This window comes from Haemaphysalis longicornis, unplaced genomic scaffold (assembly GCF_048455015.1).
Source record: "Haemaphysalis longicornis isolate Haplotype H1 unplaced genomic scaffold, Haemaphysalis longicornis Haplotype H1 scaffold_1, whole genome shotgun sequence".
In the NCBI taxonomy this organism is placed as follows: domain Eukaryota; kingdom Metazoa; phylum Arthropoda; class Arachnida; order Ixodida; family Ixodidae; genus Haemaphysalis; species Haemaphysalis longicornis.
The window spans coordinates 292,916,178-292,937,956 of record NW_027526203.1 but is presented as its reverse complement, the minus strand read 5'-3'; the positions used below and the strand labels follow the sequence as shown (position 1 = coordinate 292,937,956).

The 21,779-nt window shown below is 47.7% G+C and overlaps 1 protein-coding gene and 1 non-coding gene across 9 annotated transcripts in view; one reads left to right on the top strand and one right to left on the bottom strand.

Moving 5' to 3' along the window:
- Cac (calcium voltage-gated channel subunit cacophony) overlaps positions 1 to 21,779 on the top strand; it is a 906,370-nt gene that overhangs the window by 318,771 nt on the left and 565,820 nt on the right. The window lies entirely within an intron of this gene.
- Trnaa-ggc (transfer RNA alanine (anticodon GGC)) lies at positions 18,233 to 18,305 on the bottom strand. The gene has a single exon. It is a non-coding gene; the product is annotated as a tRNA-Ala (tRNA).

Genomic DNA, 21,779 nt, shown 5'->3' with positions numbered 1-21,779 from the left:
ATAAATGTGAATACGTGATAGGGACCGATAGAGGGTAAGGAGCGAAGGAGGAAAGCGCGAGTAAAGGTACTGAAGAGTAATGGAGGGCGGCCAAAATTAAACAAGAGTGTGTGGTTCCCTTTTGCGCAGAGACACCAGCAGTCTCTCAGCAGCTTGTTGGTCACACAACGATCGTGCCCATCCGGTTTATGAAGCCGCAGGCGGGTGCCGTTGAGTATTATGCCGCTAATGGTCTTAGTTTCCGGGGACAGACAGAGAAAGTGACGGGCGCCCACCGCAGCCCTAGAAGCCGTATGCGCTTAGGTTTGGGACCCCCTGCTGCGTGTCCTGATGTCCAGGTAGGCGAAGGTTCGGCCTCACACCCCCCACCCCCTAATCCTGCCTAAAGCCTCTGGAAGAAGTGATTGCATTGCTGGCTTTTCGTCCAGCTTCTTCACTAGGCGCCTGCAAAAACTACTCTTTTTTGATATTTGGTCAGCGCATCACCGTAACTCGTCCCGGTGCTCCTCTTGCTCACCTTCATACCAAGGTTGCTCTTCGGCTAGACGCTCCCGCGACTGCTTCTAGAGCACTTACCTAAAATGGGCGCCTTCTTCATCTCGGGCTCCCGTATACGATAGGCCACCGCCGCTGAGTTCGTATCATCGACGTGCGTCCAGTCTCCCCGATGGTCGTTAGAGAAGGTGCGTAAAAGTTTCAAATCCAAAAGAAGAGAAAACACGAAGCTGTTGCTCCATGCTAGTAACGATATGAACGTGCATGCTCGATGTACAAGTAAGCTTCTATCGAGGAGGGTCGCCAGAAGCTTTGTGAGGCCGCACATTCGACATGAAGCTTGTTCGAGCTAGGCAATCCTTTTTAGCGCACTTTGGAACCACGACAGATCATAATTTAACTGCTTGGATATAAAACGTTCATTCGCCTTCTTTACAGAAGACAGACTTATCCTTGAACCAGCCCAGAGCCGTACCCCACTCAGCACCTTAGAGGGTGCCGCGTGACGAAGTACCCTCACCCTTATTGAATAACTGTTGAAACGAGTGTACGCTCCAAACGGTAACATGCCCAAAACGGCCTGCTATCTTGCGGATAACCCAATCATGTTCACATATTCTGGCACCGTCTACCATAAAAGGTAAAGAAGTTAGTTCGAAATTACCCTGCCCGCTCAACCATACCTGGTTGTCAGTAGGGTTCCAACTGCAGGGTGGTCAGCGCGTGCTGTCATTATTGGTTGTCCTATGCTACACCTCTGCGCAGTGGCGGAGGGTATCTCTAGATTATATAAGTGGGCAGTGCTTATTTGTTAATCCACATGTCTGTATCCCGTCCCTTTTTCTCTTCCTGTCTCTCAATTTGTACGTCTTTAGTATGACATCTGTCCTTGAAGCCGATGCCATACTTTTTTAACAAAGTTCTCTTAGCTCAATTTTCGCGCGGTTTTTATGCGTTTGTTGAAACGGGCATGAATTGCGAATCCTCCACGGAGTGCATGTTCTCCGGCCGCACCTTGTCGAGGTATCATGTCACACCTTGCCAGGAAGCAGCAGCAGCAGCAGCAGTAGATGTGCACATGCAGGGCTCAGGGCCAGACGCCGGACAAATGGAGCACGAAGTGCAAGGGAATGGGATCCTTATTTTCATTTTCATCCTCATTGGCTGGTTCGAAATGCGGGAACCCTGGGAGCTTAATATCCTGGCGCTCCCGCTTGCTGGGGCTGGTAACGACTCTCAGTATTCGCAGCGGCCACCACACGCCCGAAAGAATTTGCGACAGAACACTCTAGGGGCAACGCGGGTCTACGAAAGAATTCCTGACGCGAGGCGCGGAGATAACTCACGGGCGTCACACGTCGACGTGATAGGGAACTTGGAGTGGTGAACGAGAGTATTAGATGGGGAGCGGGAAGTGGAGGGGAAGTGTAGGAGGAGGGAGATTGGTTGGGAGGAGGAAGGCGCAATTCGAATAAATAACAAAGGGCCAGGAAAGAGGAAGGGGACAGAGGGGGTGAATAGGAGGAGGGAAGAGAAGAGAAAGGTGGAAAGGGTGAGAGCACCGGTCCCGTGCGGACCGGTGCTCTCACCTACCGGTCCCCACGGGGCCGGTGCTCGCACTATCCTGCACCAATGAGCTCGAAATAAGGCATGTTTATCCTCTCTCTCCTTCTGGCATTAAAACTGCAGCGGGAAACTTTGACAGTGAGTGATTTCAAGTGCCTTGACTAATCATTTTAGACGAGACGGGTCTTTGGTTTATTCGCTGCTATTTTTATGAATTCCAAGTGGGAGTTTTGAAGTTCTCAAACTTGTTGTGGAAAACGAAAACCGAGCTTCGGGCCGGTAAAGCCTTACAGAAAAATATGGCTGTGCTTCGTTTACGTTAATCGCGCACTCCTGTCTCCGGGTCGCTCAGTGTGCATGTCGCTGCACGGTTCCCCTCGTCGTCGGCAAGTAAAATTACTTAGCCCTTGATGGATGCTGCATAGTGATAGCTCTTTGGAGCCGTAACGACTGAAATGAGTCCTAATTGCAGCTTCATCTATGCAACATCTGGTTAAGGTATGCCCGTTGAGAAATGGGCGAAGCAAAATTATTTACTCATGTAATGTTCACGAATTGTTCTGCACTGGATAGAGTTGGATTTATGGGGGAGGTCTCGTCCATGGCAATGCTGCTAACCGCTTTGAGGCCGATTTTGGTTTTGAGTCCGATATTAACGCATACACAAATTTGGGGGCTACTTTTTGCAAAAGAAGGTGCGTGTTAGAATCGTGCAAATGCAGAATGCCCATTCATAAGTTCTCTTCAAATGAATAATGAACCGCGTCAATCGCAATTTTATGCCCAAGGCGCATGCCCAACTCGATGTAATGGAAAATTCAATTTCACGGAAATGCGAAAAATATGTTGGGGCAAGTGCCCTTTCTATCTCTTTTCTAGCGCCACCCTCTTGAGAACGCTATTTTGCCAAGTAAACACTCACCCGTTCGTCTAGAACTTATCGGCGCGCATCGTGCCCCTCCAAACCTCTTGCTGTCCATAAAGTCTCAAAACTGCGCCCAGTACCCGATACGCCAAGGCAAGGCCTCTCAAAAATCAGTTCAGTTTACTATTGTATATGTGCACACGCAACAATAAACCGTGTGGAGGACCGGTTCTGGAAACCGCGGGCTGATCCTCTAGACAGCCGCGGGTTTTGATCGATACGTGCTCCCGATGATTTTTTCCGTGCCGTTATGAAGGGGGCGTAGGGCATTCGCTTCACACAATATTGTCGCTTTCACGTCCCCAGCTCTTCCTTACTTGGCGGAACTTCTTCAGCGTGTGCGAACCCACGGTCTTGTTGTGCTAGGGCAGCTTGCCTGGCCTCTGCCTGAGGGGCACCTCAATAAGGGAAGCAATTTCCGTGGCCGGCCTCTTGTGCACCCTGCATTGCGTTTCTGCGACACGCGGAGATCCGCGACACGTCCCCCAACGCTCCCACAGAGCACTCGAGGATACGCGGCTTTTTTTTTTTTTTTTCTGCCATAACTCGGAACGCCGCAACGGGCACCGCATGGGGTCCCAATCCCGTGCGGTTCGTCGTCTATAGTTGTCGATGATTGGCCGGGACCTCACCGCAGCATCAGGTTTATTTGTACATGTAGGTTGCGGTGAAAACAGTGATCGACCGGTGTCACAGAACGCAAGGCATTCCTTCGTGCGCGAAACCAAAATTGGTTGCATCTCCACCTGCTTCGCTGCAAATGACGTAAAAAGACGGAAGCATTCCTGCCGCCCCTTCCGTGTAACTTCCTTGTTTCTACCCTTCCCATCTCTAACGCACGCAGCTCTATCCTCTCCTTCCTGCCATTCGCTTCCTCTCAACCATCTCTCTCCAATTGCACCTCCCCTCCTATATACCCATCGCACTCAGTCCTCCTCCACTTTCCACCGCCTTTCCCACTCTCCCTCCGATAACCCTTCCCCTCGTTCTCCACTCCTTTTCCCTATTCTTCCCCTCCTCCTTCCGTTCTCTGATCTTTTCTCAATCCTACATTACCGCCTCATCTTTCCTTAAAACCGCGCTGTCCTTCTTCTCTTCCTTTTTTAGGGGCGAAGTCCCTTAGGAACTGGGGCTGTTGGCTTCTCCTGTTGTCGTCGTAATAGTCGTCTGATGTAGTCACGGCACTAAAACACCGGGACACTCGTTTAAACCTCGCGCTAGAGCGCTTCGTAACGCGTATTAAAAACCACCGGGAGACTCGTTTACGCCTTACCCTAGAGAGCTTTGTGCTTCAAGGGCAGGCGACTTTCAGAGCAAAGCTGTATACCTCTACCCCCAACGGTTTCATATCCGTTGGTAAAAACGCGAAGGCGCCAAGAATGCACTTATACGCTGCATGCTTCGCCCCTCCCCAGGTTTCACGTTAGTGGAGATGGCCCGCGATTTTTTTTACAAGACGATAGTCTTTTTGGGCTACTTAAACGTAGAAATTTTGGTCTGTCTGTATGTCTGTCTGTCTATGACTCGATTCAGCCACCCGGCCAAAGTGAAACATAATTTGCGCAATAGACTTTAGTACCCACAGCCAAATCTAAATGTCCAAGTCCAGTGTCAATGTTCATACTTGTCAATATTGTTGAAAAAGAACAATGCCTTACGCAAATACAAAGAAAATTAATGAATAAGTGATATTTACAGTGTGCCTTTATAAAAAAAATTATGGATGCTTGATTTTCGCAAAAGGAAATACTACATCCGCTGCAGAAAAAAAATTCACTCCGTCGCCTGCTGTCACCCGCGCCACTATAGCTTCTGGCGACCTTTTAAGAAAAGAAGCGGCAACAGTTACGAAAGGTTCCACTAGATAGATTGCACGTTCTTCTTAAAACGCGCGTGGAGTAGGGCAACATGGTTCTATAAACGTTGAAGTAGGACGCCTCGATTCACGTGCGCCTCTCCGTACGGCAGCGCTGGCATCGAGGCACCTGGCCTGGAGCAGTGGAACGCGGTAAATTTAAATTGACTTGGGCAAATCTTTTGAGTGTTTACTTTGGGAGGAGTGCGACGGAAGAGGAACAACATGAGTTGTGAGCAGGAAAGCGAAGAGAGGCATTTACTTGGCAAATGTCGACGGAATACTATCGTCTTTTGTCGACATTTGCAACGAAAGGAGCAGATACGGAGCCATTTTTTTTTCCTTTCATACATGCCCTTCCCCACCACTTCCAACATGCTCCCTCGCGCTACACATCTTTTGTTCTCCCTCATCATATTCTCCTTCCACTCACCTCTCACCCTCGTGCATTTCCCCTCCAATCCTTCACTCCTTTCCTCACATACCTTTCCTCTTTTCCCACCTCCCTCACTCATTCCTCTAACCATTGCCCTTGTTCGTTCCCCTCCCTTCACACATTCCCTCATATTTGAAGTCTACCTATTCCTCCCCCGTCACCTCACCTCTTCTCTGCCACCTCTCTCTTCCTCCCTACCGCAACACTTCTTAAGGTCCTATTATCTCGTCTCCACCCCTTCCACATCTTACCACGCTCCTCCCTCTCCTACTATTCCACTTACCATTGCTCGATACCCTTCATTTAGCTCCTCCTCTAGTTTTCCCCCTCATTTTCGTCCACTTTTCTCGCACTCCGTTACTTAAGCTACATTTAGTTATTCTCTTCCCAAATCCCCCGCTACGGACCTCTCCCGCTATATTTTTCCTACGCTCCTCTCCATCCTATGTGGTCCTCTCCTTCCTATTCTTCCCTTTCATCCTGCTCTTCTGCCCTCTTCCTTTTCTCTCTCCTCCTCCGAGCCTCTATCTATCAGTCTCTCATTTCTCTCCCCGTCACGCTATAGTTCTTTTCCCTCTTTCGCTTCCCTTCTGACTCCTTTATGCCACCTCCATCTTCCCTCTTTCTACCCAGCTTCCTACCCCTCACTGGGGCCACTAGTTGTTAATGGATATAGGGTACTGGTCACTGAACCAACCGTGCGTCACGTCACCCACCAGTTACTCACGTGTGGGTCACGGATTGGTCATAAAGTATCAGCCACTGACTTACCAATTCCCGGCGGGCGGTCAGTGAGCAGGCTCATCAGTAATATTACCGGTTGGTTCTTGTGAGAAAACAGACAGACAGACAGACAGACAGACAGACAGACAGACAGACAGACAGACAGACAGACAGACAGACAGACAGACAGACAGACAGACAGACAGACAGACAGACAGACAGACTATCGCCTTTAAAATGTATGGAACATTGCTATGGAATTGTTTTGTTGCGTGAGATGTCGCACCCCGTAATTCCCTGTACCCGTAACCACATATTCACTGTGTTCTTCCCAAGCACGGTTGAGAGGTCGCTGACAGTTGGGGATGGGGGCTGGAATCACTGGTTACTAACCAGAATAGCGATGAATCAGTGACCCCCGGGAGGTAACCAGTGACACACGAATTGCCAGCGAGTCAGTCGCCCCCTCCTGGTTAAAGAAACTAGCGCCAAAAAGCGAGAACTATACGCACAAAAACGAAAGCCGAGTGCTGTCCTTTTTAACTCCAGAGCTGTTTAAGCCCTTGGTTGCACCGTCAATGAACATAAAATATAAAAAAATCTCACAAGCACGTGATCGTGCCGCTCGTGAGAGCGCCCGGTGGCACGTACCCACATGGGGGATTGGCCAGGAATCGGGTGTAAGGAGGTCTAATGCGCCGGTTACACAAAACTGCACTCATAAAACTTGTAACAATCTCCGACTCTGTGCCGCGCACACGGGTAATGGGGCGATCAAAGATCCCAGCGACCGAAGAAGAGGCGGCTTATCAGGAAGCGCGCTGCGCTGCCAGGTGAGAATGCAGTCGCCCTGAACAACAAGTAGTGCAGGTCTTCAACGGCGAGGGAGCGCTCGACGAAGACTGCGGCGGCTAACGATGAAGCATACGAATACTGAAGAGGGAAATGTACAAATAAATCGCTTATATACTTTACTTTGCGTTTGATATGGTTTTCTGCTGATGAGGGTCTAATAGAGACACATGGTAAATGGTTCTCACTGGCTTATAAGGCTCTCGTCCAGTTTAGCTTAGTGAGACGAACGCAGCTCTGCTGTGACTTCAGGCTTGCACCGTTGTGCAAGCTGGCTTTGACTTTTTCAATGAGACGCTCCAAACAACTTCAACCAGCTTTCCGTTTTAGTGACCGCTCCACTGCGAAGCAGTCACGTATACACTGACTCAAGCTCGCAACACAGTTGCCTAGCGATTTGTCATGCACGTGGCGGGAGCCAAGATCCCTGCGTGGTATTGGATTCTCGCTAAACTTCCTGCAAGCCCTGGCGAGCACGCGCACACGTGGCCTGTTAGCCAACCAATAGGATTTTAATCAGAGGAAATGAGTCATTCTCATTTCCTCTGAATAAAATCCTCTTTGGTAAACTCCTCACCGGACAACCAGCGAACCAACGTTGGGGCTTCCGCGTACGCTGTTCTGAGCTTCCCAAGGAATTACTTGATGAGTGGCCTAAGAACACTTCACGGGCAAGAAGATTTGGATCCACACGCACTTGCATTTCGTTTAATGCTCCATACAAGTACAGGGTAATACTGATAAAGTTCATGTGCGTGCATGTGGGGATATGTATAACGAGAAATAAACGTGCAATGCATCTACAGTAATGTGGAAAAATATCTTTGAACTCCTTTTAAATTAAGTTTAATTTGTATTCTGAATAAGACTATTATGAGCATACAATTGCGTGCTTTCAATGCGAAACATTCCTTGGCTATATCTACATAAATCTGCCTGACCCCGCAACAACAACAAAAAAGACATCAAAGCCCGGAGAAGCGGGCTTTGGAGAAGCGGCAGTACGCGCTCGGAGAAGCGGCAGTACGCGCTCATTCACTTTCACATCCTCTTCCAAGGCGGCAGAGAACTCATGCGCACTCGGGGCTCGCACCAGATTGCCTTCGGAGCAAGCAGCTATAAAACCACGCCGCGCGTGCCCAGAGGAGCGGCAGTACGGACTTCGTCACATTCGCACCCGGTCTGTGAAACAGTTCCTCAAAACCAATTTCAAAGACCCGGTATGCGCTCGGGCCGACGTCTACGAGTGTGTCTTAAATCGTTTTTAAAATTTCAACTCTAGTTAATCTTCGTTTCATATGAGACGGGGCCTCGCAAACGACCACCACCCACAGGGAAGGACCTCCTCGAGAGGAAACGGCATCATGCAGTGGCTGAGCATCGCCTTAACGCTCGGCAACAAGCCGTTGCTTCTCATAGTGGACGAGGGGGGGGGGGGGGGGATAGTTGTTTCTGAACGGCGTTTAGAACAGAAGCGGGAAGCGAACCGGCAACTGCGCGGTTGAAAAACTGCCGCGGAAACCGATGTGGGACTCCAAAGGATGCGGGAAGTTAGGCGTCGCCATGTGCCTGATAAACCGTCTACCTCCAGATCCGGCGCCTACTTAGCGAAGCACTTCATGCTAGACGAGTTCGGAGTGCCGTGCTGCGTGTGGAATCGATTGTGGTTCAAGTCGGGCGGGAGTTTCGATATGATTATCTGATATAGCGACCAAATCTGTCCTCTTTTTGTAGGTGACGTCGTCAGTATTCCTACACGATGCCTTGCATATCGATGCCTCGCAGACAAGCTGCGTGGTGGTTTCTGCAATATTTCTTCGTTGATTTTTAAAGAAAGTCCTTCGGTAATTTATTATTTATTTTTGTTCCATACCTTTGGCAATTTTTTAAACCTTATTTCTAACTTCGAGTTATTTTTGTGCTAAATTATAAAAATACAGTCTTGTTCTAATGCAAACACTATGGCAAAATTCACTCATCTTCGGTTTGGCGGGCATTTTTTTAGCCCCGAAGTTCGAAGCGATTGACGGTCAAAACGTGCTACGCATGCTGATATACCTTTCATTGGTTCAGTCAGTCAGTGGAGTACGCTTTTTGAGAGTCTCAATAGGAAAAATTTGGAATACGTTTAATGCAAATGCGTTAAATGGTTCATTGAGCAGGAAATAGGTATCGGTAGAAGTAAAACGGCTTCTAAAATGGCCGACGGGACGCATAACATAAAAAAGTAAATACAGCTGACAAGAAAATCCTGAACTTTTGAACTTCATGTGGTTTGAACCCAGGGCCTATGCAATGCGAGTCGAGCACTCATCTCCTGTGCCGCTTTCTTTCTTTTGTTGTACTTAATTCCAGTATATGAAACGATACATTCAAGGACTATTTACAACTCGCAGTGCTTAGAACACAAAGCAAATCGCTTTTCCCAATTTAACATGCAAGAACAGTGCATTAATACAGTGGCCGGCTGATTTTTCGGACCTGGAGGGCAACGAAAAATAGCCCGAATAAAAGAGCCGTCCGAAAAATCCGCAAGTGGAGAAAACGAACTTCATTTCATTTAAATAGGACTGAAGAAGTCGCGAATGGTCCCTTGCCTTAAATAGCTCCTTCGTGTGAGAACGTCTGCTTGCATGTCTGCAAGCGTCACGTTTTCTTTGTAAACATCGGAAAACAAGGCGCGCACAAAAAAAGTGGGGCAAGAAAACTGGCCACGTATGACCCGTTTCCGGCTTTGGAGATAGCTTCCGCCGCAGACTACATGCAAAATTATAGCCTCCAAGATTGACTCCGGCGGGAGTCAATCCAATCCCAATCCAATCCGAAGCTAGATAGGTGGCTTAGGATTCAAAATGGCGTCGTCCTGGAGTCGTGCAGTGGCATCCTCCATGTACAGTGGTCCTGTCGCGGAAACTTTTGTCCGAAATATTCGTTGTTTATATATATTACTCCTATGGGACAGCCTGCGGTTCCTCGGAAACGTCGGGAATGTGAGCAAGTCCGAAATTTAGAGTCCGAAAAAACGGTCGGCTACTGTAACGGATAGTATGCAGTAAATGATACACATCGAAGGAGAACAGAGCATCAATGCGGCGTAAAGTCATTCTGGCCATGTAAACATTAAAAGTAGTTTTCATTTGACTAAAGTGCTACTTAGGGGATACCATCGGCTTCTGGCTTTAGCTGACTGAACGTGACTTGGTGAATGCGCTGCGTCTTCAACCCTGAATATGTCCTAAAAATGTACAATGCGTTCGACGTTGCTTTCCACGTCGTTAGGCTTCACACGTTTGGCTGAACATAGGTCTGCAAGCATACCCACTAAGGTGGGTTGGCTGGGATTTGCAACTGGCTGCGGCGGGTTCAATCGCATTGTAATCACGACTCATCAGGGGTGCTTAGCTGTCCTCGAAAAAATGAGCGCGCGCCTACAACATGCTAACATAGAACAACCATTGAAAAGTAACCTGCACAAATTTCATAAAACCGAAAACATACCTCGAATAAAACCTCGAAAACTTGTCACGCACCGCAAAGATCGAAGTATCACTCAGCAGCCTTCTTTTGAACCTTAACGTTTTCACTTTCGCAGTCGTAAGAGAGACTTAGGTGTGCCTGATTTTTGTTTTCGTGGTCTCCGTAGGTATAGAAACATTTCAGCATATCCAGTGAACAACTTGAGAAAACGCGGCCTTGTGGAGTTTTTATTTTTCTGTAACCCACGGTTTCCATTTACTTCAGAGTTTGGGCATCGTGTGACACGAACTGCACTTCAACCAGGCCAGGGCTTTGTTCAGCAGAGGAGAGAGGCAAATCTTAGAGTTGGAAATTTGGAGCAGTTGGAGTAGTCTTTACGCTCTGCAGGCAAAAACGCTTATTAAACGTAATACTGAAAACTATTTTTTGAATGCCTCCAGTTATATATATATATATATATATATATATATATATATATATATATATATATATATATATATATATATATATATATAACACAGAAATAAGAGTTGCCAGTCAAGAAAACCTCGGAAAGCAAAAGGGTGGTTGTGGTAGGTCATTGAACTAGATAAAGAATTTGAAAAGAAAGAAAGTGGAGAAAATTTTTTTTCTCTACTTTCCTTCTTTCTTTCCGAATTCTTTATCTATTTCAGTGACCTACCACATCCTCCCCTTTGCTTTCCGAGGTTTTCTTGACTGCCAACTCTTATTTCTGTGTTATTTTCAACGAGCCCCTCATTTCCTATTCTCATTCGCTACATGCATAGCGAGGGCCTCTGTTCTGGCAGTCTTAGTGCCATAGGAAGCTTAAGAGGGTTCAACGCCGTTCGACCACTCTCGACATATCGTAGACACTCGAATCACTGCCCGGGGGTTAAGAAGAAGGTCGCCTTCACCCCGTGTAGACCGAGTGGCGCTGGCTACCACCCCCAAGCAGAGGAAACAAAAATACCTAAACATAAATACCCCAGAAAGTGGAGGGGAAAATCGCCCCGCCGGTAGCGTAGTGGTTATCGCACCAGACCGGTATTCTGGAGGTCGTGGGTTCGGATCCCACCTGGCGGGCATTTTTTCTCCACTTTCTTTCTTTTCAAATTGTTTATCTATTTCAATGACCTACCACATCCTCCCCTTTGCTTTGCGAGGTTTTCTTGACTGCCAACTCTTATTTCTGTGTTATTTTCAACGAGCCCCTCATTTCCTATTCTGATTCGCTATATATATATATATATATATATATATGTGTGTGTGTGTGTGTGTGTGTGTGTGTGTGTGTGTGTGTATTTTATGCACAAAATGTTGATCAGAAACAAATTTCCTAGGAGAGTTTAGAATACATGCCCATGCTAGTACTTTTCCTTTGGGGTCTTTCTCTTCTCGTATTCACCGTTTATACATGTACGATGTACGGATTTTGTTTTTGTTGTTGTTATGCTCTACATATTGTAAGTGTTGCAGTTTAAATCATGCTGTGCCAGAATGGGCCTGACACAGGCCACTCAGTAGAAAGATAAGTATGTCTACAGCCGTTTCTTTATTTTTTCATGTAAGTGACCTCTATTATCAACACAGTCTGTCAAGTCAGCTCTGGCGCATATTTTTGTAACCCCCGTGTTTTTTGGTTTTTTTTCGGGCTGCGATGTACTTGGGCGATGTCACGCAAACTATATCATTTTGTACGTGTGTGTGTGTGTGTGTGTGTGTAGCAAGGCCGCTTCCGGTCCCTGCAACTACGTTTCTGTATCATTGCCCATTGCTGCCATTTACCCGAGGGGCTGGTGGGCCCGTCAAGCTGCTTTGGCAGCCTTTTTCGTCAGCCCTTTTCATGTTGTGAATGTATAAAAAGGCAGATAAACTTTATATATATATATATATATATAAGGGAATAGAAGGGAACAGAAAAATGGGGCGCTGGCTAACAGCCCCAAGTGCAGGAAACAAAAAATACCTTAACATAAATACCCGAAAAAGTGGTGGGGAAACAGTCCCGCCGGTAGCTTAGTGGTTATCGCACCAGACCGGTATTCTGGAGGTCGTTGGTTCGGATCCCACTCGGCGTGCATTTTTTTACCACTTTCTTTCTGGCTCAAAAAATTCGTTATCTGTTTCTATGACCCACCACAACCTCCCCTTTGCTTTCCGAGGTTTTCTTGACTGCCAACCCTTATTTTCTGTCTTATTTCACCGAGCCCCTCATCTCCCATTTTCTGATTCGCTATATATATATATATATATATATATATATTTATATATATATATATATATAAGAAATATAAACTCACAAAGCGCGCAGAAATAGTATAAGTAAAGAGTCGGATACACAGCAAGAACAATAACAAACAATGTTTACTTACGTAGCGGCAACGGGACTTGCCTTCATCATCATGTAACTTTACTCTGATGAAGGCAAGTCCCGTTGCCGCTACGTAAGTAAACATTGTTTGTTATTATTCTTGCTGTGTATCCGACTCTTTACTTATAATATATATATATATATATATATGTGTGTGTGTGTGTGTGTGTGTGTGTGTGTGTGTGTGTGTGTGTGTGTGTGTGTGTGTGTGTGTGTGTGTGTGTGTGTGTGTGTGTGTCGAACCAAAAAAATACCGGTTCGGTTACGGTTACGGTTCGACTAAATCGCAAGTTGCGCAATTTTAAAGGCAACAGTATGCAATAAGGCCAGACCCCTAGGAAAATTCCCGGCATTTTCCCGAGGGGAAGAATGTGAAAGTGCGAATGCACGAGTTGAATTTGCGCGGTTCGGTAATGTTCGCGAAAGAGAGATCGCGAAAGAAAGAGAGAAGTGAAAGAAACCGTCGAAAATATTGCTTTGAAAGCGCTTTAAGCTGAGCAAGTAATGATGGCCCACGTCAGCGTTCCAAGCGGGGAAGTTTCTGTTGATCCGGAAGGGATTCGCAGCTACTCGACGAGGTGGAACTTGAGGCAGTAACGGCGGCGTCATCGCTTTCCGTTGTTTTCGCGATCATTTGCGCTTCTATTCGGGTCAACACTCATTCAATTCCGTTCTTCTTCCTACAAGCGAACGACATGCGTCCGTCCTACAGCGAGTTAAAACCTGCAAGGCATCCAGCCTCATTCTAGCGGACAAACATGGGACTATTCGTTTTCCTCCCCCGTCGTAGGAATGTTACTGTCTGTGTAACACACCAACCAAGACCCAAACCACGCTATTATGGAGGACAGCTGACAGGGCGCATCGAGCCATGGGACTTCCACGTCTAAATCTCCCACTACACAACGGGCATGTCATGTTCAGCGGCATTAAGCCCAGCTGTGCGTGCACGCCCCCCTCCTTCCACCTCCTCCCGTTCAAGTAAAAACCGGCAACCAGCAATGGGAGCATACTTAGGCGTGGAATACACGGGGGGAAGTGTCACTCGGAAAGCTTTTCAAGCTGTAACGAATTATGGACCACACCGACGTTCCAAATCGGCAAGTTTCTCTTCAATCGCAAGGAGTTCGCACCTACTCGGCAAGGTGGAATTTGAGGCGGCAACGGCGGCAGCGGTTTTCGGTCGTTTTTGCACCCATGCGCGCTTCTGTTGATTCTCCGCAGTCATCTGATAACGGCGCTACCGCCATTGTAAGCCAATTGTACAACTTCTGAAAGAAGCATCTGTGGTGGCAGGGGAATAAAAGCTATGAAAGAAGGGTCGGTGCGGAAAAAGCGGCTTCACCGGAATGAAAACTAGGCGGGGTTAGACATACACTGCTTCGCAGTAAAAAGCTATGGGCAGCGGGTGGCCGTACTATTCCGGTAGGCAGCCTCTGTGCCTGCCATCCTCGCGCGATAGATCAGGGCCTCCTGGTCTTCGAGCTGGCGGCTCTGCAACGCGCGATACAGGAGATACAGGAGATAGGAGATATAGGGGATATATCTCTACATGAGATATAGGAGGTAGGAGATATAGGTGGTGGTGGGCCTGGTGGGGCAGTCCATACGAGCTGAGGGGTAGTGTTAGGCTTATCGCAGTGGGGGCAGTCTGGTGGGTAGGTGGTAGGAGTGATGTCGTGAAGATAGAGGTGATTGCAGTACGTGTTAGTTTGAAGTCGGGGCCAAAGCAGTCAAGGTAACGGGGAAAAATATGTAGAAAATGTTTGGTCCGTCTACGTGCTTTGGAGGAGACAGCACTGCGGGCGGTACCCTGACTCCTTCCTCCACTCCCTTTGCTTCATCGACTCGACTGAGTGGAGGACACCGCAATGCTTTTACATGCGAAAATCGCTTTCAAGGATCTACTCGACTGGAGACTCGAGTGAAGAAGGAATTCACAACAGCAGGGTGTGGCTTCCTCTGGCGATAGTTATCAAAGGCTTCTTTACTTCCACATTGCGTTTGCGTCTCTTTCGTCACTTTTGTTTCTTCGTCTTTTGTCGCGACAGGCAGACTGGCGACGCATCACGCCACAGGTTCCCCAGAATCAGAGTTCTCCGAGGCTGCTGGGGGGCGCCTGTTCTACTCCCATCTCTTCACGGCCACATCTCACGCGGCCCGCAATAGGCTAACTCTTCGGAACCTGTAAGAAGTGCTTAGATGCCCGCAAATTTTTGTCAATTGCTACCATTTTCACAACATACCGATGATGAGACGGTGAGCCTACGCGCGGGCATAAAGACCTGCAGTTTCACGATGTGCGAACGGCGCATCGGAACTCAGAGACTCTGTGTTGTGGAGAACAAAACCAGATGCACATTGTTGTAAATATCGGAGGTCGCTGGCAGCGGAAATTCACTCTCAGTCTGTCCTAGCTGCTACAGCTTAGAGGGAGACAGCGAGCAGCCTTCATCGTGGTAGTAGTGCAAGATTATCGTGGTAGTAGTGCAAGACAGAGACGAAAAGGAACCGCGCACGGCGAACGCAATCCCTCACCTAGTGTAACTCCGGGGATACTGAAAGGATTCTAAAACAATTGGGGGAGGAGATTTGTGGGGCAGTGTACACCTTATAAGCAACGGCCTTCTGAATAGTCGGTGAGAAATGTTGCAGGGTCCCTTTAATCATGCAGTACTTTCAAAATCCAGCAACAACAACTGGAAGGCCTTAGTATTGCAGCCACCTTCTTTTGTGCGTCCTCCTGATAGCCGGAATAAAACATACTGATGCTTGCAGTGCTTCTGCGTCAATTAGCAAACTTCACTTTAAAGGCGGGCCGCAAATGCTGGGTACTATTGTCTTCACTGTCTCAAGAAAAATAAAAAAAATTCCCCGCATTTCCCCGAGGGGAAGAATGTGAAAGTGCGAATGCACGAGTTGAATTTGCGCGGTTCGGTAATGTTCGCGAAATAGAGATCACACACACACACACACAACTACAAAGAAAGAAAGATGCATTTATTCACAGACACCTATTTGTGTTGTCGTTGTACTTGATTGCTAGAGTGGATCTCAGCTTTGAAATTTCGTGTCAGTACTCCTTTAAGCAGGTGCATTAGCCCTTCTCACGCCCGATTCTTGGCCAATCCCCCACGTGGGTATGTGCCATGTCAGCGGCCAGGCAGCGCGCGCCCATCTCCCCCCGTTGCCAAGGAAGACGAGGAGATTGCTGGCCAATCCCCCACGTGGGTATGTGCCATGTCAGCGGCCAGGCTGCGCGCGCCCATCTCCACGTGCGCGGACATCGCCGGTGGACGCAGGTTCAGGGTCGCTTAAGAAGTGCATTGCACTTAAAACAGATGAAGTAGTGGATGATTTACCAGCTACTTTCTTTCCAACGCTTGTGTTCTCCTAGAGACTACTAAAAGCAACCACTAGTGTGATGCTGTCTGTGGAATATACCTTCTCCCGCTTCTTTTTTTTACCTCCGTACATTAGCAGGGGACGCGTTTAAATACCAGCAGTGTATTTGTTTTCGTCAGTTGTAGCACAAAAGAAATCCTACATCGGCCACGTAAATTCTACCTGTGAATTCGGTTGTTTTGCCACCTAGGAAAATTTGTTAGCAGTGACCTGTTCGAGGGTGTGAGCCAAAACTTTGTGAAAGGTGAGATTGAGTTAACACTCAGTAACCATATGTTGCTGTGAACTGTGGGGAATGCATTTTGAGACAACTGCTATTACGGATGTGTGCGCCACCATGAATACGTCTCTGTTCCGCATAACCACCCCCACCGTTCCATCTGCTAAGTTGCGGAATCCTATTACATATTATGTGATTGCAAAGTGAAAGGGGGTTGGACGCATAAATCACGATATAGAACTCTTTTGGGGAGATATTTAACCAACCCCCCACCCCACCCCACCCTTTCTTTGGAACGAGTAACAGGAGGAGCAGAGGAGAAAGCTAGCGCAGTCAGTGAAACTGTATCTTCCAAAACGAAGCAGCACTTAAAGAGACGAAACAGCATTACCGAAGCAGAAAGGACGAGCGCTGGGAAAATTGGGCAGCACAGGCGGCCCTTTCTTTCCGCATGTGTCATCTGCTCTAGTGTTGTTCTTTCTTCCAAGCAAAATACGTAGTGCCTACAAGTTTGGGGGATGGAGTTTCTTGCAGAATGATGAAGTGCCTACGACACGCTAACCGTTTTCTCTGGTATGTCTGTTATTCTTATTTGAATACGTTAAAAAACGGGAACTTGTCCGCTCTACGGGACCCTCTACACTGTCGTTATACCAGGCACCACAGCGCTCCCTCCCTTCGCAGTGATGACCCGTTTGGTTGTGAATGCTCGGACAAAGGAAGGTACGCCTAGAGAAAAATCTACCTTTGGGGTTTTGCTTATTCGATGGCCGAAGGCAGCAAAAAAGAGCAGAAATTATTTTTGTGGGAACTTGGCACGGGATAATTGAAAGCCATGAGGTGGGCCGTGTCTTTTTTTTTATCCTGTAGAAACCCACCTCCCAAACAATATTGGTGTGTCGGATGCCCGAAGCTACTCCCGAAACAATTAAAACACCTGGGGATCTTTAACGTTTGTCGAAATCTCGACACATGTAAATTTTTATTTTTCGTTTATATCAGAAAAACAGCAGCTGGGTGCGTTGATCGAATTCGCATCCTTGTAATCAGAAGCCAACGGCTCAGCCACCGAGCAGTCTTTGAGGGTCACACTTGTCAATCATTTACTCTTTCCACATGTGCGACCTTTTTAAAGAAAATTATGAAATCCAACAAGTATGCACATTTCGGGTGTTGGCCTTCGCCATTGCACAGTGCAGCAGTATTGCGGCCGGATTGCCCTTACACAGTCGCAGACTACGAAAGGCAAACTTCATGCTTCATATCGCCTGAAAGCTGCCTAGAGTGCGAAATTTCGTTTGCTCAGCCTTGCATTCTGCTCGCCCTACCAGCAGTTGAGTATACCGTTGCAACATTGGTGCACACACCTCTCATCATGTTGTAACGACGAAGAGATTGTTGGTAGTGTTGACTGATGTGAAGGGGAAAGTGCGTGAGAAGTTACGAAAATGATGGTGCGAAAGAGAAAAGCATCGAACGGTGTTGACCGCGCGTTATCACCCGCGGATGGTCGAACCGTTTTGTTGTGAACCGGTAACTGTTATTTCTTTTCTCGGTTCAGTTTTGGTTCGGGTTGAGCGTGCCCGGAAAATAACGGTGGGGTTCGGGTTCCGTTCCTTCAAAAATACCGGTTCGTTTCCGGTTCTGTTCAGTTCTGGTTCAACACCCTCATATATATATATATATATATATATATATATATATATATATATATATATATATATATATATATATATATATATATATATAGCGAATCAGAAAATGGAAATGAGGGGCTCCGTGATATAAGACAGAAAATAAGGGTTGGCAGTCAAGAAAACCTCGGAAAGCAAAGGGGAGGTTGTGGTGGGTCATAGAAAGAGATGAGGAATTTTTTGAGTCGAAAAGAAAGTGGTGAAAAAATGCCCGCCGGGTGGGATCCGAACCCACGACCTCCAGAATGCCGGTCTGGTGCGATAACAACTACGCTACCGGCGGGGCTGTTTCCCCAGCACTTTCCCGGGTATTTATGTTAAGGTATTTTTGTTTCCTGCACTTGGGGGTGGTAGCCAGCGCCACTCGGACTACTCGGGGTGAAGGGGACCTTCTTTTTAACCCCCGGGCCGTGACTCGAGTGTCTACGACATGTCGAGAGTGGTCGACCAGCGTTGAACCCTCTTAAGCTCCCTTTGGCACCAAGACTGCCAGAACAGAGGCCCTCGCTAAGCATGTAGCGAATCAGAAAATGGGAAATGAGGGGCTCCGTGAAATAAGACAGAAAATAAGGGTTGGCAGTCAAGAAAACCTCGGAAAGCAAAGGGGAGGTTGTGGTGGGTCATAGAAAGAGATGAGGAATTTTTTGAGTCGAAAAGAAAGTGGTGAAAAAAATGCCCGCCGGGTGGGATCCAAACCCACGACCTCCAGAATACCGGTCTGGTGCGATAACCACTACGCTACCGGCGGGGCTGTTTCCCCAGCACTTTCCCGGGTATTTATGTTAAGGTATTTTTGTTTCCTGCACTTGGGGGTGGTAGCCAGCGCCACTCGGACTACTCGGGGTGAAGGGGACCTTCTTTTTAACCCCCGGGCCGTGACTCGAGTGTCTACGACATGTCGAGAGTGGTCGACCAGCGTTGAACCCTCTTAAGCTCCCTTTGGCACCAAGACTGCCAGAACAGAGGCCCTCGCTAAGCATGTAGCGAATCAGAAAATGGGAAATGAAACAGCCTGGGGTGCTGGGGAAACGGTGCTGGGGAAACGGTGCTGGGGAAACAGCCCCGCCGGTAGAGTAGTGGTTATCGCACCAGACCGGTATTCTGGAGGTCGTGGGTTCGGATCCCACCCGGCGGGCATTTTTTCACCACTTTCTTTTCGACTAAAAAAATTCCTCATCTCTTTCTATGACCCACCACAATTTCCCCTTTGCTTTCCAAGGTTTTCTTGACTGCCAACCCTTATTTTCTGTCTGTCTATACATATATATATATATATATATATATATATATATATATAGAGAGCCATAAAACTTGGAAGATGGTCGCGGGTTCGATTCCCGGCCGCGGCGGCCGCTTTACTGATGGAGGTGAGAAGCACGCCCTGACGAAGGCAAGTCTCTTTGCTGAAACGTTGGCAACAATCGTGTTCTCTACTACCTTCAAATTTTTACTGCTCCCTATATATATATATATATATATATATATATATATATATATATATATATATATATATATATATCACACACATCCCGACAGAACCACTTTTCCAAGCCTTTTTCAAAGTTTATAAGATATATCTGAAAGCACCGAAACCAGATTGTGCAGGCATAGAAAAACATGGTGAATAAGTAGCTGTAAGCCCCTACAAATCCGCAGTTCTCCATTAAACGTACCCGCATCATACCCTAGGCTTAGCTGCCAACCTCCCGTCCCCCTTACTGGTGTTGTGCTTGTTTAGGACAGACCACTGTCTTCCGTGAGCCCTTAACCTTCCCCGTGAAGCTCATATTAATAAATGCACTGCACATTAGCTCCGTACCGGGCGCTTGTAGCTTGAAGTACAGACCGGCATCGTGTACGTGGCTACCGCTCAAGGAAGGGCTCCCAGGCTAGGTATATTGTCAGCCGCGGTCTTTCTGGCCTTTAAACTTTTAGGCGCTGTAAAGTCAGTTCTATCGACTAGCGCTGTGTAACCGAACGCGATAAAACTGAACTAAGTAAAAATGAAAGTCAACCAACTCGTTATTCTCCTTTGGCCGCATTTCCACCGAGACGTCCGCGAACTAAACGGACCGAAGTGTGAGCGCGCGCCGCGCTGGCATTTAAGTAGTTTTCTAAACACACTGCAGCTGGTTGCTCTCGGTCAGAGCCCCCTCTGCGCGTCTTTTCTTTTTGGATGGAGTAGATTTAGTGAGTCTACGCGAAACACGAGCTAAATCCCAAGGCATCTTCGATCCATTGCTCTGCTAGCTCCGCTTGGTCTGCTCTCGCAGGAGAGGCCCCACCTGGGTCCTTTTAACATGGCCGCGCCCCCTGGGAGACTGTTCTTCGGAAATGGCAAGAAAGGAAGAAAAACGGGCGACCCTTTCAGTGCATCTTGCGTCTCGGGTGAAAAGGGACGACGAATGGCTCCGGCCTCCGGTGGTCGCTTCGGACCTGCAGGCTTAGGAAGAGAAATATCCGGAAGAAACGCCAGCCAAGGCTCGACGCAAAACGCATGATCTAAGCCGAGATAAGAGAAATAGAGAAATGAATTCTTTCTTTCTTTCGCCGTTCAGCTATAACGCAGTTCCTGTTCGTGAATCGATAGATATTCAATGTGATAATTTCAACATTGAAACTATTCTTTGGTAAAAAACGCGCTAGCGTATACACGAACCGCAATATCACTGGAAGGTGTCAGTGTCATCTATACACGTGCCCACCATACGTATCCATGACCGCAAAAGCGAGCACTCATACGGGACGGCGAGGTAGTGGGATGCTTGAGCTTCATGTTACTGCACTTCCTGGACCGAGACTTTCGTTCCAGACAATACTGTGCATGCGCTGTACAAAACTGCAGGTTATTTGCACGTGCGGAGTCGTAATGATAAAACGATTGTTACAGTCGCAGAAGTGCGATTATGCGATAAAATCACCCCTACCGTTATTTGAAACTGGTAAAACGAACGCTTTTTGTTGCCTTCATTTTCCAGCAGTCAGTCAACATCGCCACGAACTGTTATTCTTTCGCTGCGTTTGCTCCGCCCTTTGGCTCAGCCCGCGGCTTCTTATCCAGTGTTTATACTAATTGTCTCAGCAGTTTCTACTGATTGTTTTAAGCCTAATAAGAAAGTTTAAAGTTTAAGGTTTTATTTCGTAATTAAACATTAAGCCGGCGTGATCGTACTGATAAACTAGAGAGCCACACAGTCTGTTCGTCAACGCTAACCAACGTAGGCAAAGGTAACAAGCCCTGCTGCACTGCTCTGTCTTCACCCTTATGAACTGTACTCATGGCGAAATGAGTCGTTCGGTAATGCCGCCCAGCCTCGCCCGTTGTTTCGGCGATGGTAGGTATGTGAATCCGTTCCACCTAAATCAATAAAAGAAACTTACGGCAGTATGCGCAGGCCATGGAGGAAACAGCGGTTTGTAAAGTATTTTCGTCTTTCTCTGCAACCTTCGATAAGTTCTGCTGGCCACATTTCGCCACACACGTTGCAAAGGAAGCCTAGTTCGTTCTGTGGGAAGCACTTGTGACACTCGACGTCATCCGAAGCGGAGTTGACGTGGTCGACAGGCAGCGTCTCCGACTTGCATTCGCGGTAGGCTTTACAGCGGTCTGCGCCGGTGGTCTTCCAAGCTGCGGGGGAAATCCTGGGTTGGTGGCCACCGTCCACCTGCTGCTACGTCTTGCCTTCTCGGTAAGCCTTTGCTGCCCCTGCCGCGGCGGTTGGCGGGGCTTCCGTGGGGGTACTCGATTGAGGAGCAC